Here is a 17,248-nt window from a genome sequence, read left to right on the forward strand (position 1 = left end):
TTCAGATTATATGGATCAGACGCTATCCCGTAATGTGATACTCATTCATCCAAATTCAAAACACTGTAATCTGGCAAAAACAAAATGCAGCTGAAGACCGTGTTTAATGGGGAGCTAAGTGGCATGGATACTGTAAATTTACCAGGGAAGGCAACGATAAATAAACATGTGTACATGCGTGCAGCACCGGGCAGTTGATGGTGCTTTCAGGGAAATTCTGCCTGTAAGCAGTACAGAAATGCAGGTAACATTCATTACGTGGGTGCTCGTTGCTTCATACTGTTAAATAAATATTTTCTTTTGATAACTATCAAATGTAAAAGAAAGTAGAAAAAAAGCAGCAGAAATCTCTGGGTATAGAGGCTGAGCCCCATGAAAGTGAGCAGGACATTTTGGCTTCTGTAAAGGTTAGCAGTTGGTGAAACACCCAAGGGTCATCCAAAGCTTCATGGTCAACATCTGAAACTGTGTCAGAGCACAGGAAGGATCCTGTACATGTCTGTGTCTCTGGAACAGCTCCGTGACCTCTGTCAGATTTGGCGTTATCAGTTACATGACTCCTCATGTTTCCAACAAGCAGGTGTTTGCACAGTGGATAAAAGCCTTCATTTTCAATCCAAACCATTCATCAATCTGCTCCAGAGCTCAAATCCTCAAACAGTTTGGTAATTCTACCATCAACTTCTTCATGTGATTCCAGCCCAACCTGGTTATGACTTTTACTTGAAAGTATCTCCAGGGCTATGGCAAACTCCTCTGAACTGTTTTGTTAAGCAAACTCCCAGATCTCTAGACTTTGCTTAACAATTGCAAAATGGTTAGCCAGTTAATATTTATCCTATTGTTACTAAAACTCACAATTCAGTGTGCCTTACTTCAGAGAGCAGTATATTTGTCAGTAGTAATTACCAGCCATTCCTTGAGTTAGAGCCTCCCAAGCTAAATTCAAAGCAACTGTGGCTTGAGCTAAATGACTACAGGACATGTTCTCAAATGCAGCCAGTCCCTGAAAGATGCAGTTAAATTCAGTTCCCATCACTCATCCTTTTGGATGGGAATTTCATTCTTAATTTACTATGGGATCTTTGTGAGTCCCTGAGGATATCTACCCACCTTGAAAAAAAAAAAAAAATTCTTTTAAAGTCCTGCTTGAAATCTCCTAGCTGATGACTGTTCCAGTCTAGCATCTTCTGTGGATGATATGCAGAATGGCACAAACCACATCTTGTCTGGAGACTGCATCACTTCATGAACAGCAAAAATCCCCAGCAGTGATAAAGAAGAGAAACAGTTGTAGTGCTATTCCACCAGCTGTAGGTGTTACTAGGTTTTAAGATTTTTTCAGTACTCTGAGTTAGGATGTCTCAAAGGGACAAGATCTGTGTGAAGTTGTCTGTGAGACAGTGTAAGTCCAGGACATGATACAAAGAAGGGAAAGGTGCTTTTAACCTGTCTACCCCATCTCTGGCTTGTAATGGTCTGTGTGGAAGAGCCACAGCTGGTGTCTGCTTCCTTTCAGCTCCTTGGGAGCTGTGCTGCCCCTTGTACCCAACAAAGCATCACAGCCACCTCTGTTGTTTTCCAGACCACGTGCGGTGCCTGAGATATGTTGGAAGGTGCCAGCTGGGGACATTGACAAACTCCCTCCTTTTTGCATTGGGCAGGTCTCCATCGGCCAGAATCACGCTCTCAAAGTGCAGCAGCGTGCTTTTATGAGGGCTGCTAGTGGATAAATGTGCTGGGCTGTGTGTGGCGTCAGTATAAAATTGGCTGGAAGCCCCTGTCACAAGGACTTGTTATCACAAGGACTTGTTTCCTAGTGTAGAAGGAGCAACTTTGGTCCAGTTTGGAGTAAGTTGGCTGCCAGCAGCCTGGCTGGGAGAGGTGATTCAGTGTGGCCAGCCGCTGCCCGGGAAGCCATACCCGACCACGCAGTTCCTGTGCCGAACAACTGGAAAAAATGACTTGCTTAATGGGATGCAGGCTCACGAGCTGAATCAGCCTCGGCAGGGTTTTTGTTGTTTCAACTGTTTCTTATACTGAAAACTCCACTCTGCAGCCATCTGTGAGGGCTGACTGTGTACCAGTGGTGTCGAACCAGCACTGATGATCAGTGTTAACTGGAGAGGGCAAGCCCTGCCCCTGGGCAGCAAGGGGAGGTGGAGGGGGGCAGGTTAAACCTCGACCCTTTGCTCTGGGGCAGCTCGGCTGAGGCGAGGGAAGGCGTGTGGACCCGGCCAGCAGTGCACCTCCTCCGGCCCCAGCAGCAAAGCACCAACTGTGGATTTTTGTGGAGAGCAGAAAGACAGTGAGAGGGTGGCAGCTGTGTCAACCCACTCTGTGTGCTTAGCCTATTAAGGTTTTTGTCTGTCGAATACATGTGGGCTCTGCTGCCTCCAAACATTGTTTGCAGCCACAGCCCTTACTGCCCTTTGTTTGGTGCAGGTGACTGTGCTGGGGCTGTGCTCACCAGGGGGCTTTTGGGACCCGGTGGCTTGCAAAGGGAAACACTTTTCAAACCACTTCTTCTCCTGCTATGTAGAAACATATATAGGGGGAAATGGGGATGCAATCAGGGAGCACCCCTTGTACTTGCTTCCCTGAGTTCCCAACTGCCTTTGCCTTGCCTAGATGCAGCGAAACGGTGCATTCACATTACGTAGCAGGGGACATTGCAAGGGGACTGCCACACTGGCCCAGATAAACAGCATTATAGCCGGTAAGACCCAGACAAGTGATTCTCCGGCCATGTTGAGCAGAGGTGCAGCTACAGCTGAAATTCTGGGTTTGGGTTTTGGATGCTCTAGCTGAAGAAATTGGTGGATCGCACTAGAGAAGAACAGCAAAAAGAATAGTGGCAAACCCCAGCAAAAGTATATTCTGTATGAACAACTGGAACACAAGTTATCCAGCCTAAACTACAAAAAGTTAAAGAGGGAGAGAACAGGCTTCAAGTGTGAAGTCAGGGCCATACAAAAGGGCCTGCTCCCTAGGTCCGTGGTGGATCGCACAAGAAGAAATGGGCCAAATCTGCAGCAAAAAGGGTTGGCGTGAGGCAGGAGGAGCCTGGGGCTGGGCTCCTGCCTTTCTGCTGAATCTGATTCTGGGGAATCTGATCTTCACGTATGTGCAAAGCGTTGAGTTCTTTTACCTGACAAATGGGGATAACAATGCTTCCTTGCATGGGTGTCTTTATTGAACGCAGGGGCTCTCTGGGGAAGAGCGCTATGCAAATGCCACATATGAAACCTGCAGGAGCAGATCTGCAGCAGAATAAATAATGGCTGGTTGCTTTCATCCCAGCAATCTGCTTGTTTCTGAACTACTCAAGTGCCGTAGAGGTGGAAGGGAGCTCAGCCAAGTATTGCACTTGAGCAGCAGCTTGTATTTACGGTGTACGGCTGTAGCTGGTGAGCATGTGCGCACATGAGGAGTGTGTGTGTGTGCCTGAGCCAATGGCATTCCCAGCACACACAGCAGATGCTCCCTGTGTGTAGAGCCACACAAGGCTGGTGGCTGCATCCTGAAGAGCAAAGGGAGAGCAGCCGGTGTTTTGTCTTGTGACTGTATCAGCGTGGCTGCTGGCGTTTTCAGGTCTGTTTTAAAGCATGGCAGAGAGCTGGTGCTGTGTAAAAGAAGATGATTTTGATTTCGCTGTCAGCAGACTCCTGCACTAAGCTCCCCAGGGCCATGAGAATTTATGCAGCCAACGTTGTCTCTTGTGCAAGTCTTGTGGATGGTAGAAATAAGGCCCATAGCAGGGATGTGGCTTGCCTTTCATGTACCAGAACCTCCTCAACCATGTGCACGGACAGCTTTATCAGCTCTTGAGACTCCATCGTCAATCTCAAGATACTTGGTAGCTTGGCAAAGAGACAGCTGCTTGATGCACAATATTTCAGGGAAACCTAAGTATTTTTTTAAAGGGCAATGAGGAAGGAGGGACGTTTCTAGCTCCTGTGCTTGCAAAAAGAGACTTGAAAATGTGAAAGGGTGACGATCTCTCTTTCATGCTGAGCACTGTTTTTAAGTTTAGATCTGTGCAAAGTTTCATACTGGTACTACTGCCTCTTGAAAAGCATCTAATTCAGGGTATTCCACTCCTAGGCAATGTGCAAGACTAATGAACAGCAAAGAAATTACTGCTAAAAGAAGAGCCCTTCATTAGGCTTGTCTGTCAAGCTGAGGAAGGTGTTTTACCTGCCTTGTAGGCTGGCTGCAGGGTAGAGAAGTGTCATGGGAGAAGAAGGAGGACAGTTCTGAGGAAAGGTTAGCAGGGACAGAACTGCCACTCTGAGTTCCCTTGTAATTGCCACTGGTTTAGACAACCAGCAGCATGCTTTGCAGCAAGGTTTGTCTCTGTGGGGCTCAGACATGTTTATCGCCAGGAAGTGATAAACTGTTTGCTCTCTTGTCTTTTTCTGGGTGCTTGAGGTGGCTCCCAGCAAAGCCCCTAAAGTGGCTGGATTGAGTGCTGACACCATTCTCTTCGTGAGAGTCTGAGCACTTTGGATTTGAGGGAGGGCTGAAGTTTAAGCTTTTTGACAGTGTTTGCACTCTAGTTTGTACTTTTGTGGCACTTTATGAATAGCAGGAAATACGGTCATTTACAACATGCTTTTCTAAAAAAAACATTACTCACCTTGCAGCACAGCATCTTCTACAGTTAAAGCTGTTTATAGTTTCTAGCCTTGACAGCTTTTCTATGACCTGGCTGGAGTCAGACCTCTCTGCAGGATGTCTTGGAAGGATGCTTCAGCACAGATCTGCTTCTGCCTGGATCTGATGTGTGGAGGAACTGAAAACTCTTCATGCAGATTGCTCATTGAAATGCAAACCTCATCCCAGTAAAGCTTCTGTCTGCCAGCATCCCCTTTGACAAACTGATAATCCATGGTAATAGAGAATTTTATCTCCATTCTTAAACATCGTTGGGCATGATTATTAATGTCTTCCTATTGCACAATAAACAACACAGAGGCCTCAGCTTTTCTGAAAGTGGGAGGCATGCAAGTTACATCTGCACTGTGGGTGAGCTGTACATTTGCTGCTTCTGCAATCAGCCAACAAACCCCTCCAGTCTTCTGAGGCCACACTGTTGCTGCCGGCAGCTTATCTTCTTACTCAACAGCAGAGCTGACTCTCGAGGTGAAAAGCTGGGCCTGTTGAAATCAGTGGCAAAGTCCTGTTCATTTTACTTGAGTCAGGATTTCTTGCTTGATCTCACTTCTGAATGGGCAGAGGAAAAAGTCCCTTCTTTTCTCAGTGCCTTTTTTGGAGCGCAGACTGTGTAGAAGTTCTGCTTTTGGTCATGCAGGCGGCATGCAAGATGTTAGAGGTCTTGCAGCCCTCCCTGCCCCAAGTGAGCTGTGCTTGGGAAGCGAGGAGCGGGAGGACCCTGGGTCTCTCTGTGCCCCCTGTGCATGGCAGATGTCTTGCCAACCTGAATACAGTACTTGGTTTCCACCCTGTGGAAAATTTTCAGGACTGAAACACATCCCAACATCAATACCCTGAAGAATTCTGGTTAGGGTATAGGACAGGAACTTCTCTTTTTGAATCCTTTGGTAATTCATGTGACCCTGTCATCTAATTAAGCAAATAGTTTGTTTAGTGCTGCTAGAATCAAATTCATAATTCTCTTTGCCAAGCCTGAGTTTCCCTACAGGCAGCCTTGACTCGTTCGCAGGTATGGTTGTAGGGTGCTTCTCGTGTGTGTAGTGAAAGTACAAGTGTTTTCTGTGCCACCTTCCTGGCAGCTGCAGCAGGTAGTGACACAGCTGAGCAGTCCACAACAGAGTCTATGAGAAATCCAGCAGCTGCAACCTGACCATATACATGTTATGGTCAATTTTAAATCAGAAAAAGCCCCGGAACTAGCAGTTCAAAAATTACTTCTGACCAAGTATAGATCAAATAGCCACTATGCTACATCTGACTGGGAAAAAAACCTTCCATATCTCTCAACTCTGTTGCTCATGACGCACTAATGGTATGTGCATTGCAAGGTGCCGTGGCAAGTACCTTGCTGCTTTCCAGAGGATACTCTGACCTGCCAGCTGGCTGCCTCCAGCTTTTGCGAACAGAGGAAAGTCACGGAGCCAGCTGCCCCAGAGGGCAAAGACCCCATGCCTCGCCTCTCAGGCACTGCAGCAGAATTTGCTTTTCTTTCACAGTTCCTGAAACCTGCCCTGATTTGCTGTCTAAAGAGCAATTACACAAGCCTTTATCTCATCTGCTCTTTTTTGCTGAAGACCTTAGCTGCACCTGGTGGTTCTTTTTGGTTGGGTTTTTTCCCTTCCCTTTATCTCCTAGAGACTTTGATGTGCCTGGCTCCTTGTTCTTAGGACAGACACCACCTTGATCACGGAGCACCTTACAGATAATTCTGATGGTGTTGTTTCAAGGCATTTCCTCTTTCTCTCTCTCTTTTTGTGGTAAACGTTGGTAGAGCTCCGCTGAAACACTGGCTGAACATCCAGCCTGGTATGAGGTTTTGCTTTTTGGAGAAATCCTTCTGAGATATCTTTTCTTGTGCCCCAGAATTGGCCATAAAAAAATCCCAAATAAGATGGAGGTAGAAGGAATTCAGCTGTGAGCAACCGTGCTTGCAGTGATGCAGGGCTTGCTGGCTTTGACCTGAATGCTGCCCCAGCTCCTACACGCCTGTGCTGCACCTCTGTAGAGCTGACGTGTGCTTGAGTCACCGTTCAAACCTGCTTCTGGCACAGCCTTTGTCAAACTTGATCAAATAAGGAAAAAATAGGGGTGTAGAGGACAAGAGGCTGGCTTCTCTGCAGCTAAGACATCACCAGGCTCTAGGCTGCAACTGCAGCCATTTGCAGAGGGACAATTTGGCAGCCCTGTTTACCAGTGCCACAGAATACAGCACTGCTGGTTCATATCTTCTATTTTTCATTTTTATAGTGTGAAAATAAGCAACGCTGCTGTGGAGATGACCCAGTTTGGAAAGGTGGCAGGAGGGTTCCCAGCTCTCCTCTCCATGCTGCAGGGGCTTGGTCCCTGGTCTGTCGATCCCCACCCAGCCACTGCCAGAGGCTGGGCAGATTCCCAGGAGCTCGGACGGTGGAACCCGGCGCTTTTCATGCCTCCTCCTGGGAACTGGCCTCTCCGGGGCAGGCTCTGGGGGCAGGCGAGCTGTTGGCCATGAATCAGAAGACAAGAAAGAATGACTTATAAGCAAAATGGTGGCTAGTTCCTCTGTAGCACAGCCCATTCCTCAACGGGAACTGCTGCTCCCGGCTTGTCCCAGCCACGCAGGGCAGCACGGTGTGAGGGAAGGCCCCATCTTTTCAGGCTGAGGATGTGAGGGGGATGGATCTTGGCTGGCATCCCTCCTTGCCGAGGGAACTAGCTTACCAGTCATGAGTTACGGTGGGGCTGGTAGTCCCCGGGCGGCAGCGGGTCCCACACCCAGCCCTTCCTCCCCGCACAGCCGGGACGACGCCAGCCCTGAGCCCCTGGGACCAGCAGCTGCCCGAGGCCCTGCCCGGCCAGGCCCAGCACTCCGGCCCTGCGCTGGGCCGCCCGCTGCCGTGCTCCCCTGGCAGCGCCAGCGGCTCCCGCGGGATAGCAGGGCGCAGGACACCCCCCACTGGCCTCAGGGCTGCCGCTGTGCCGGGGCTGCTTTGCCAGCTCTGTCCTTGCCCTGGCGCAGCCTCCTCCAGGGTGACCCACAGAGACGTGGGCCTGGGCCGGGGCTCCAGCCAGGCCTGGCGCTCCCTCTCTCCCTCCGCAGGCCATAGACATCGCCCCATACATTTGGGCGCTCGCGGCTGCCTGGTGAGGCCGTCTGCCCTTCCAGAGCACCCAGCCGTCCCCAGCCAGCTTCTGCTGCCCGCCTCTCTGCTGTCATGTCCTGGCTTTACCCAGTGCTGTGCTCTTGCATGCCAGCTCTGCTGGTCACCTGGTTTAGCGGCCTGGCCACTTTTTGAGGTATAAAAATGTTCGTCTTGCAGTTCCATCAGGTGCTTTTCCCCACCCGAGGTACCATAGCCTGTCCCTCACTGGAAGCCGCTGCTGCTTCAAGAATTGATGGCTCTGTGTGTTTGCCCTCCAGATGTGGTTGCTTGGGGGAAACAGAAGCAACCGTGAACATTCACAGGGTGGGAGGGATAGAAACAAGGGATCAGCCTCCTCCAGCTCTTGTCTGGGCCCACACCACCAGCAGGCCAGCAGCCGTGCAGAAAGCAGTCCTCGCCTTGGATTGCCGTTTGGCTCTGTGCCCAGCACCGTGCTCAGGTGCCACAGCAGACGTTGGTGACAGGAAGGTAATACCTGGGATCCTGGCGTACACAGGGAAAAAGACCTGAAAACAAGCTCAGTGGAAGGCCTCATTTTGATACCTTTATCTTTTTTTTCCTTAGCAAAACTGATACTGGAAGCTGTGGGATGTACCAGCCCTCAGTCAGCTGTGGCTTGATGCAGTTCACACAAACTCACCCGGTATTTGGCTGCAAGTGAAGCTCCTTTGTGCTCCCAGCAGTGACTGCACCCGCTGCCCCCCTGGTTTCACACTAATATGTGCCCACCAGGTAAGAAAACCTAGTAATTATTGGATTGTAGGAAAATCTTTGAGGCATTTCACTTTTGTGGAAATCATGGAGAAGTGCACTTGCCCATCCTTTCATCTTTCACAATGGCCTGTGTTAAACTGCTGTCTGTCTGAAGGAACAGGGCTGGCACGACTCTAGACAGACAGTTTCTGTTGCTCCTCACTCAGCCAGAGGCACTGGTGTTGAGCAACCCTGGGCACACCTTTCCCTCAGCCTGAACACACTGCCTGTGCACGTGTTGGCACTCGACCGCAGCAGAGCTCTGCCACCAGCCCTGTGATGCCACCAGCACCCAGTCCCTCTGAGGCAGCTCCCAGCAGAAGCAAGAGCAAGGGCGCTGAGCCCCTGCCTGGCTTGCAGAACTGGGGATGTAAAACCAGCAGCTGCTCCAGCACTAAGGCAATCAAACCCTTAATACTGGGACTGGATCCAATGCCAAGCGTCTGCTGGAGTGGTGCTAGGCATGGCGTTAGCTGGAAGCGAGAGCTCCCTTTGCAGAGAAATGTGTGTATTCATGTGTGTCTGCATGTCCACTTGCATGCCCAAGACACCAAATTGGTTCATTTATATTTGGATTGCCACCTATTTTCATGCATTTAAACATTGCCAGCTGTGTAAATGATGGCTGCAGCACATCAACTGCTTCTGCTCTCTCTCAGACTTGTTATTTTTCCTACTGGTTATTCTGTCTATTTCATGAAAGGGCTACAGTGCAGATTCTTTCACACAAACAGTTGTGTAGACTATATATTTTAAGCATTACTGAATTTGAACTGGCAAGATCCAGGGTTTGTTAGAGCAGAGAGAGACCTCATAGCTGGGATCAGCTAGCTACAGAGGCTGAGGCAGAGTTAAAAAAAATATATATTATCATCTTTGGGAGATTCAAAAAAGTATGGGCCTTCCCCCCAGTACTCTAGACTATTGAGCTTTATCAGTTTTACTGCAAACTACAAATGCTTTTTGTGTAATGACAGCTCTTTAATTAGAACTTGGAAGCAATAGCATCTGCTGATTATAGCATGGTCCAGCATGTTCATATTCCTCAGTTTTATTTCCAGCTCTGCAACTAAATTGTTACATGCCTCAAGGCAAGTGACTTCACCTCTGTGTCTTTACTTACACAGATGGGATTAAAACCTCTGATTGAGATCCCTGGACCAAACCTGCTCAGATAGCATAGTCTTGGGTTACTTTTCCATCCTGTGTATGTTTGGAAACCCATGTATCTGTCCAGTGGATGAGGGTTTGGGATTTGCCTTCTCCAGGCATACCCTGTGAGATACTCCAGGCTTGAACAATGGAAATTTTATAGGCTTCAATTAACTGGCTGGGCAAGAAACAACAGCTTCGCAGTAATGAGTCCTCACTTGCATGGAATGCCATTTCATGTCTGATCTCTCCTTGCCAAAGAGAGATATTAAAGTCTGTCGATCCAGAGTGCATTTCTAGACTAATAAAAAAGGGAAAAACCCTCTCAGTTTGAAGCGATCCTCAGTTCTGTTAGTAAAAGGGTTTGTTTCCCAAGAGGGATATTATATACTAGTGATTGTGGAAAAAATGAAGCAACGCAGTTCAGAGAGAGACAGCATTGCTAATTCTGTTGTCTGCAATCTTTACCCACCTCGGTGGGGATACTGGTGTAGACAAAGGAAGGTGATAATGGTTACTGTGATGCCTCTCTTTAAACCCTCCATTTTGGGATTGCCCATTTGAGCAACAGGAACAGAAAAGGTAGCAGAGTGCTGTGTAGTCCCATAGCAAGTCACTGCAGTTTCTTTCATTAGGAATTTCAAATGCAGGCAATGGAAGATTGTTTTAAAGTAGTCACTAGATCAGTCACTAGATCAAACTGGGGCAAAGTTAGAAGGGAAGTACACAAGGAAACAGAGGTCAGATCAGTACTGAGAAGTGGCAGAAAGGACAGTAAATTGGTGTTATGTATGCTTACGGGCAAGCTGTGGTTTAAATCACAGCAAGCAAGTTGCAATTTTTTTCTAGTCTTACTTAAAAGTGTTCCCAAAATCTGTGAGTACAGCACCACAGAACGCCTGATATTTTGTAATGCCGCAAACACTGACCTTACAAGACACTAGAAATCTCACTGGGAGTTTTATCCATTTGCAGTGGAAACATGAGGTCTTTAATAGTAAGAATGTTTCAATAACTTTCCGGGATTTTTTCCACTTTGGCACAGCTGTTCCCTGACAGATTGCAAAAGAGAGGAGTTCAGTAGTAACAGCTTGATCCTGCAGGATGCTGAAGCCTTTCTGCTCAGGGCCGTGTGCCCTCAGCCCCTATCCAGAGCAGCTTGGTGTCTCACAGGATTTCTCAGCTTTTTGCAGTGTGCAGCCTTTCTTACCCGCTTGGCCTTGCCACCAACTTTTCTATTTCTAATTCTGTGGAAATGAGCCAAAACCGGTGCCATACTCTGAAAGACTCATTAGCCTTTCTGTCTAGGAAAGGGCTCGGTGTTGTTATAGGAAAGCTGCAGATTTGATGATAGAACTTGAAAATTTATGCCTCAGTTTTTCCCTCTTAGAAAAGCAGCATCTCGATGCTAGATTTGGTAACAACGGCAGCATAACGGAATTGTTTATTATGTTGTATTAAGGTTATGTAGAGGAAATGTCAAGGGAAATGGTTTCCTCCCCCTGTTTCTAAAACTAAGTATAGACTCCAAATGGGTGTTTATTCTGATAGAATTTAATAGTTTGGGAAGGGGTGGGGGTTTTAGTTGATTAAACAGAGAAAAACCTGGTATTTTTGCTACAATTGGCATGATCAGCGTTAATTAAACCCTTCGTTCAGACATAAGATACCCACTATTACATAAACGCTCCCTGGGCTTTACCCATGCAGCACTAATAGGGTCAATGGTAAGGTTCTTGCCAGCTTCAGGAGGCCAAAGGGGTTTCATGCTGTTCTGGCCCTTCCTGGTATTTGCTGCCTCACAGATCAGTGTATTACAGAATCTTCTGTTGTTCAAAAGGTGGCAGAAAGCATGTTTTCCCTCTTTTTGCCCTGGCCTTTCCTTGTCAGAACAAGTGAGAAAAGCAGGAGGCTGAAGCAAAACAAACATAAGCAGAGCAGGAAGATATTTGGTTACTTTGGGGGTTACAGCTGGAGCGAACTGTCCACTGGTTTTAATACAGCTGTGGTAGTCCATGTAAGAGAAAGGCATCCCCACTTCCTACCCCAGGGTGCTGCCACTCTGTACTGGGAAGGGCTGTGCCCTATGCAAGGGGATGCTTTCCCCAGAAACAGGCCCAAATTTTAGCTGGGAATGGCAATTTTGCTTTTTAGCTGGTCCAGCGCCCAGAAATCCCACCTCCTTGCAGCGCAGCATGTCAATCATTGCTTTGGCACCCATGCTAAATTCACTGCTGCCAGAGCACAGCCAAGGGGAGAGCAGAAGACCAACCCCCTCCCCATCTAGTTTTGGAAGTCCCATATCTTACACTGTGAGGGCAGAAAGGCTGGCTGAGCCATCACAGGTGGTAAGGAAGTGTTGGTTCCCTCATCAAGGACACATGAACTGGCGTTGATTGTGTTCCCAGCACACAATCAGGCAGGACACCTCCAGTCACCTGCTGCAGGGAGTTTAAACTGATCAGGGTAGTACTTTCCAGCCATTGGAATGGTAACTTATTTTAACTGCTCCAACTTGATTGCATGCAATTGTCTGCCCTTCCAGCAGAGAAAGCAAGGAAGCATGTTTTAACACTGAGGTCAACCTCTTCTCAGCCTGCTTTGCAAACTTCCTATTTAACTGCTATTGAAACTCAGACAAGCATGTATCCAAATGGAGGATGCTTTTGCTGTCCTTCAATAACTTCTTGGTCATTAACTATAGAAATTAATGTAGGGTTTCGGCTCATACATACATAAAAAATAGAAATATAACACAATGTTGGATTATAGTCCACTGAAGCAGATGTGTAACTAAGTGGGCCGTATCCTATAGTACTATCATTCCTGCAATGATTTTTAAAATATAAAGCCATGCGTAAGGAAGTTCAGATATAAGACTTGCTGTGGTTCATTGGTTGGTTGGGTTTTGTCTTAATAGAAAGTTGTTCAGAAATGAATGGCAAAGCCTGGCTTTGGAGCTGTTGGTTTGGCAGGACACAACATTGTATTGATTCAGCATGCGCGGGGCTGGGAGCTGCCGGCCCTGGCTCCGGTGCTCTTGGGGACCTGCCGCCCTCTCTGTGGCGCTTCCTGCTCCCCCGGCACTGATTTCCTGCCTCCAAGAAGCAGAGCTTGTTCTTTCCCTCCTCCCCACAGCAGCGTGACCTTGCATGTTTATTTTTGAAAAGCTGTCTGCAAAACTCTTTAGGGTTGTTTTCTATTGTAAGGGGGAAAATCAAAATCCAGTAAACAGTCTCCTCTTTAAAAAAAAACAACCCAAAGCAAGTGATTTTGCTTTGTGTAGCAGGGTACACTGGGTTTTGCATCTGCAAAGGATAATGGGTATAGATTTTTCCAGCATAAAGTGACTTAGAGCTTAAATTTGTCCCACAAGTCCCTAAGGCCAGGCCTATATTAGAAGCTTATGATAATAAGGAAATGCTGGTTAAAGGAAAGATTTCTTTTATGCTGTTCTGCCATATCATTAAAATCCCGTTGTAGGTGTATAATTAAATCAACATGATTTTTTTCCTGTTTAGGTTATTTTTCTTAGTGAACGGGGACATGCTTTGCCAGCAGAAGAAACTAGGAAAGTTTGTCATTTTTACTGCACTGAGAAAATCTGGTGTGAGAGATAGGGCTGTTATGTCAAGGCTTTTTTTTTACTCTAGACTGTATTTTCAGACCAGAGATTTAAGAATATTTTGGATAGCAGGTAGTTGCCAAACTGCCTTCAGCAGCCTGCTTGCTGGGGACCAGAGCCCATTGGCTGTTCTGACAAGGTGACTGCCTGTTTGTATTGCAGCATCGGCCTTGCCAACAAAAAATTATTCTTTTAGAGACAGGATACGCAGTCTTTCCTACAGAAATATCAGCATCAAAGCAGGGGGTGGGGGGTGGGGGTGGGGGTGTGTGGGGGGAGGAGATCTATATTTCACTTACATACTTAAGTAATAGCATACTGAGGGTATCAAAGCAAGTGGAGAATCGAAGTACTCTTTTTATTCTGATTCAGCAAACTGTTTACGCATATGTTTATCTCTGCTATAGATCTGCCTGGTTAAAAAATAAAGAGGAGAACTGAAGTGTAGTAGCCAAATCTCCAATTCTGATTTAAGGCTTTTCTTCCCTCTGTGGTTTTCTTCTGTATGTGGTTTATAGGGGAGGAAAAAAAAGTGCAGAGAGCACTCTCTGGCTGTTCTGGCAGCCTTGAACAGTGGCTGAAAGGCCAGAACGGCCTTTTATCCAGGGAGGAGAGCAGCAGATCCAACGTATGGAAGGGCCGAGTTGTTCCCATGTTCTCCAATGGCTTACAGCGGTGTATGTCAAGTGAGGTTTGTCAAGCCACAGGTCACCGCTTAGGGTAGCCCAGGGGAGCTATTCCTGGCATCAGCAGCACCCCAGTCCAAGTGTCTGTTGTGTCCTACATTTTTAGGATTGCTGAGTTTATAACAGATAAGGAGAACAAGCTGCTAAAAAGAGTACATGAAGTAGGCTTCCAGCCTGGATTACAACAGAGAGGCAAGACACAAGGTCATGGCTGGAGCACAAGCAGACTGCAGGGTGCTCAACCCACAGAGTGACCACAAAGCAGGGGGAGCAGAAAGCTCATCAAGTGCCCATGCAAGTGTTGGAAAGGTTTACAGTCCTTACTCCCAGTGGACAGCAAACAGTTGTGGTAATTAAGGCAAAGAACCTTACTGTCATGTACAGGGATTTATGTTCAGAAATGCTGACAGCTCAGGAACAGGTTTGATAGTTCAAGTGATAGATACACAGAGCTGTTGGGCTGCACCAAGTATGGTCTGCTCCTCAGAAAACAGAGCTGGGCTTCTTACCTGCCTGTTCTCTTTCTGCCTTAGCCCTTCCCCCTGGAGCCCCCAGCTGCTGTTTCCTTACTAGCCTGAAACCCCGTGCCCAGTCTACAAGAGAGATTTGAATTTTGAGCAAACCTGCACTAAGGTAGTTATTTTGGGTGGAGATTCTGTAAAAGCCTGTGGTTTCAGCGGTTTTGCTTTGAATTTAGGATGGAAACCTGCACTTAAAGCAAGGTTCACATGCTGCAAAAGAATCAGGCAGAAGTGTTTGTGCAAACTTCTGAAAGTTAAAGTTTCAGATTTGCTCAGCCCAAGAACACTGTCTTTTTGGTTCCCAGGGTGCTGGAGCATAAAGGTGTCTCTTGGTGAAAGCGGAGGCAGCATGCATCCTTCTGCTTCTCACTTTTCTCCCTCTCCAGCCTTACCTCCAGGAGGTTTTATCCGAGGAGCTTCCGATCAGCATCTGGCTGGATCGTTCCACCAGCGAGGGCACCCTGACCTTTGCTGTGTGTGTGGCAGTGAGACCCTGCAGCACATGCTGCCTGGTAATGCATTGAACGTCAGCTGTCATGGGGTGGCACTGGCTGAGGAGACGGAGGTGACAGGACCTGCTGCTCAGCCTCTGGACAGGTGGTGGAGGAGAGAGGCAGGACAGAGCAGAGGTGATCCTGCTGAGGGTGTTCAAATCTGAGGGTCTGCTGAAGACCAAGGGAATTGCATGGCTGGATGCTTTAACAGCAAAAATGGTGGGAGCCTGGGATTTCAGTTCCAAACTTCACCCTGGTTGTAGGAGCTGTAGATGGTAAATGTGGACATCTGAGAAACACGGGAATGGCCAACCCTCTTTAGTGGGGATGATGATAGAGAGTGGTAGTGTGGTCTGCGACTTATCTGTATGGTCCTGCAGACTTTTTGACCCTTTTGGTTGTGTGTGTTGAATATAGTGGTTGAACCTTAGAGACTCTCGACCTGCTTCTCTTTGGCTGTGGGCCTTGTTGTGTTGCCAGGTAGTTACTAGTCCTGCTGTGGGGGTACTATCTGGACCCTTATCAAGCCCAAATTTTAAGAAGGCTGTGTATCATCTAGGTCAGTCTTCATTTCAGTGCTAATCCACTGGCAGGTCGTAGACAGTTTTCTTTCCCTTCCCTTGTCCTGTAGTCCTGGTTGGATGTCTTGGCTTCATACTGGAGAATTTCTCTGTGTCCTGTGAAAGATGAGGTTGTGACTGTGCCCTTTATTCAATGACAAGTTCAGTATCCTTTGGAAGTGCCTAGGCTAAAATTTGTGAGTAAGGAAAGAAGGGACCCATGTGGAGGTGGTGGGCTCCCAACCCTCCCTCCCTTCCCTGCCTTCCCAACCCCAAGGGAGAAGCAGTACCGGTCTTAGGACTCAGTGCGACATCTGAAGTCATGTAATACCTCTGTCCTGTAACAGGTTAAACAAAGGGTCAACTATTAATGATACAAAATGTTGGGGGAGCCTGTCTGATTTGAGATCAAAATGTGTGACATGTTTCTAATTGTCATTGTGTGTGTCCATCCCTAAAGCCACCCCCTCTCCAAATACACAAATGAAGCATGTAGAAGAAAGGAGCTTTGTGACTTCTCAAGCTGAAGGACAGACACTGTTCCATTTGTCCTCCTCCAGCACGCTCTCCATGCTGGAGCTGGAAGTCATTAATTGGCATGTTTCCACCTACTTTGTACTCTGATCTAAGCTTATTATGGCAGAATTTCCTCTTTGGATCTGTGCAGTGCTGGTTTTGCTGCTGCTCTGATGAAAGAATGGCTGTTTGGCAGCTTAAACACTACCTCTTTGCTTCCAGTATGCCCTTGTGACCTGCTCAGGAGATATGGGCTTAATAATGTAGGATTGTAGGTACTTACGGTCCCACTTGCGTGGTGGGAAGGAAGCGTGTGCCCGGTTAAATGGGAAGCTGTCTGGGATACAGGAAATCTGCTCTGGAACAGGCAGCACTGGAAGGCCCTGGCAGTATGTACAAGCGATATGTAACCTGGAGCATTATTAAGTATGTTTCTTGTCCTGTGGGACAAAATAAGGAAATGAGCCCCATTCATCTTTGCAATCAGTGAGATTTTGTCTGAGCAAGCGGGGTAGGACTCAAGATACTGACTAACCTTCTGGCAAAAGCAAGGATGGAAATAAAAAAGTGTAATGCTGTACCAACACTGCCTGTAGTGAATTCAGTAGACGGGGACAAAAGGTTTTAAAAGTAGGATATTGAAAGCAAATATGTGACTGTCCTGGAGAGATTTAACTGAGGGATTTCTAAAGTGTTTATCCTTTCCCAGGGGTAAGGAAAGTCATGAATAAACTGATGTGCGCTTTGATTGACAGTTAACGGCTGCATTCAGTTCTGTCCCTTACCTCACCATGAGAGACGGTTTTTGAACAAAGCCCTACACAGCCTGGGTGTATAAATGTATTAAACAGTTTCCATTTGAAATTGGTATGCTGATCTAAAGTATTGTCTAAGTGTACAGGTACATACCGTTAGTGATGTGGTACATACCACTAGTGATAGCATCTGGTTCAAAAAGGTAAAAATACCTCATCATTCAGGCTGTTGTAATAATCACTGATGGTAGCTACAGTTCCCCTGAGAATAGCTGCTATTTTGTTTTTCTGCAAGAACATTTGTGTAAAGGATTTTATGGCACTTTAAGCAGCCCGATCCTCATGCACAATACCACCTCTGTT

This window comes from Falco rusticolus, chromosome 7, assembly GCF_015220075.1.
Source record: "Falco rusticolus isolate bFalRus1 chromosome 7, bFalRus1.pri, whole genome shotgun sequence".
NCBI classification, from domain to species: Eukaryota; Metazoa; Chordata; class Aves; order Falconiformes; family Falconidae; genus Falco; species Falco rusticolus.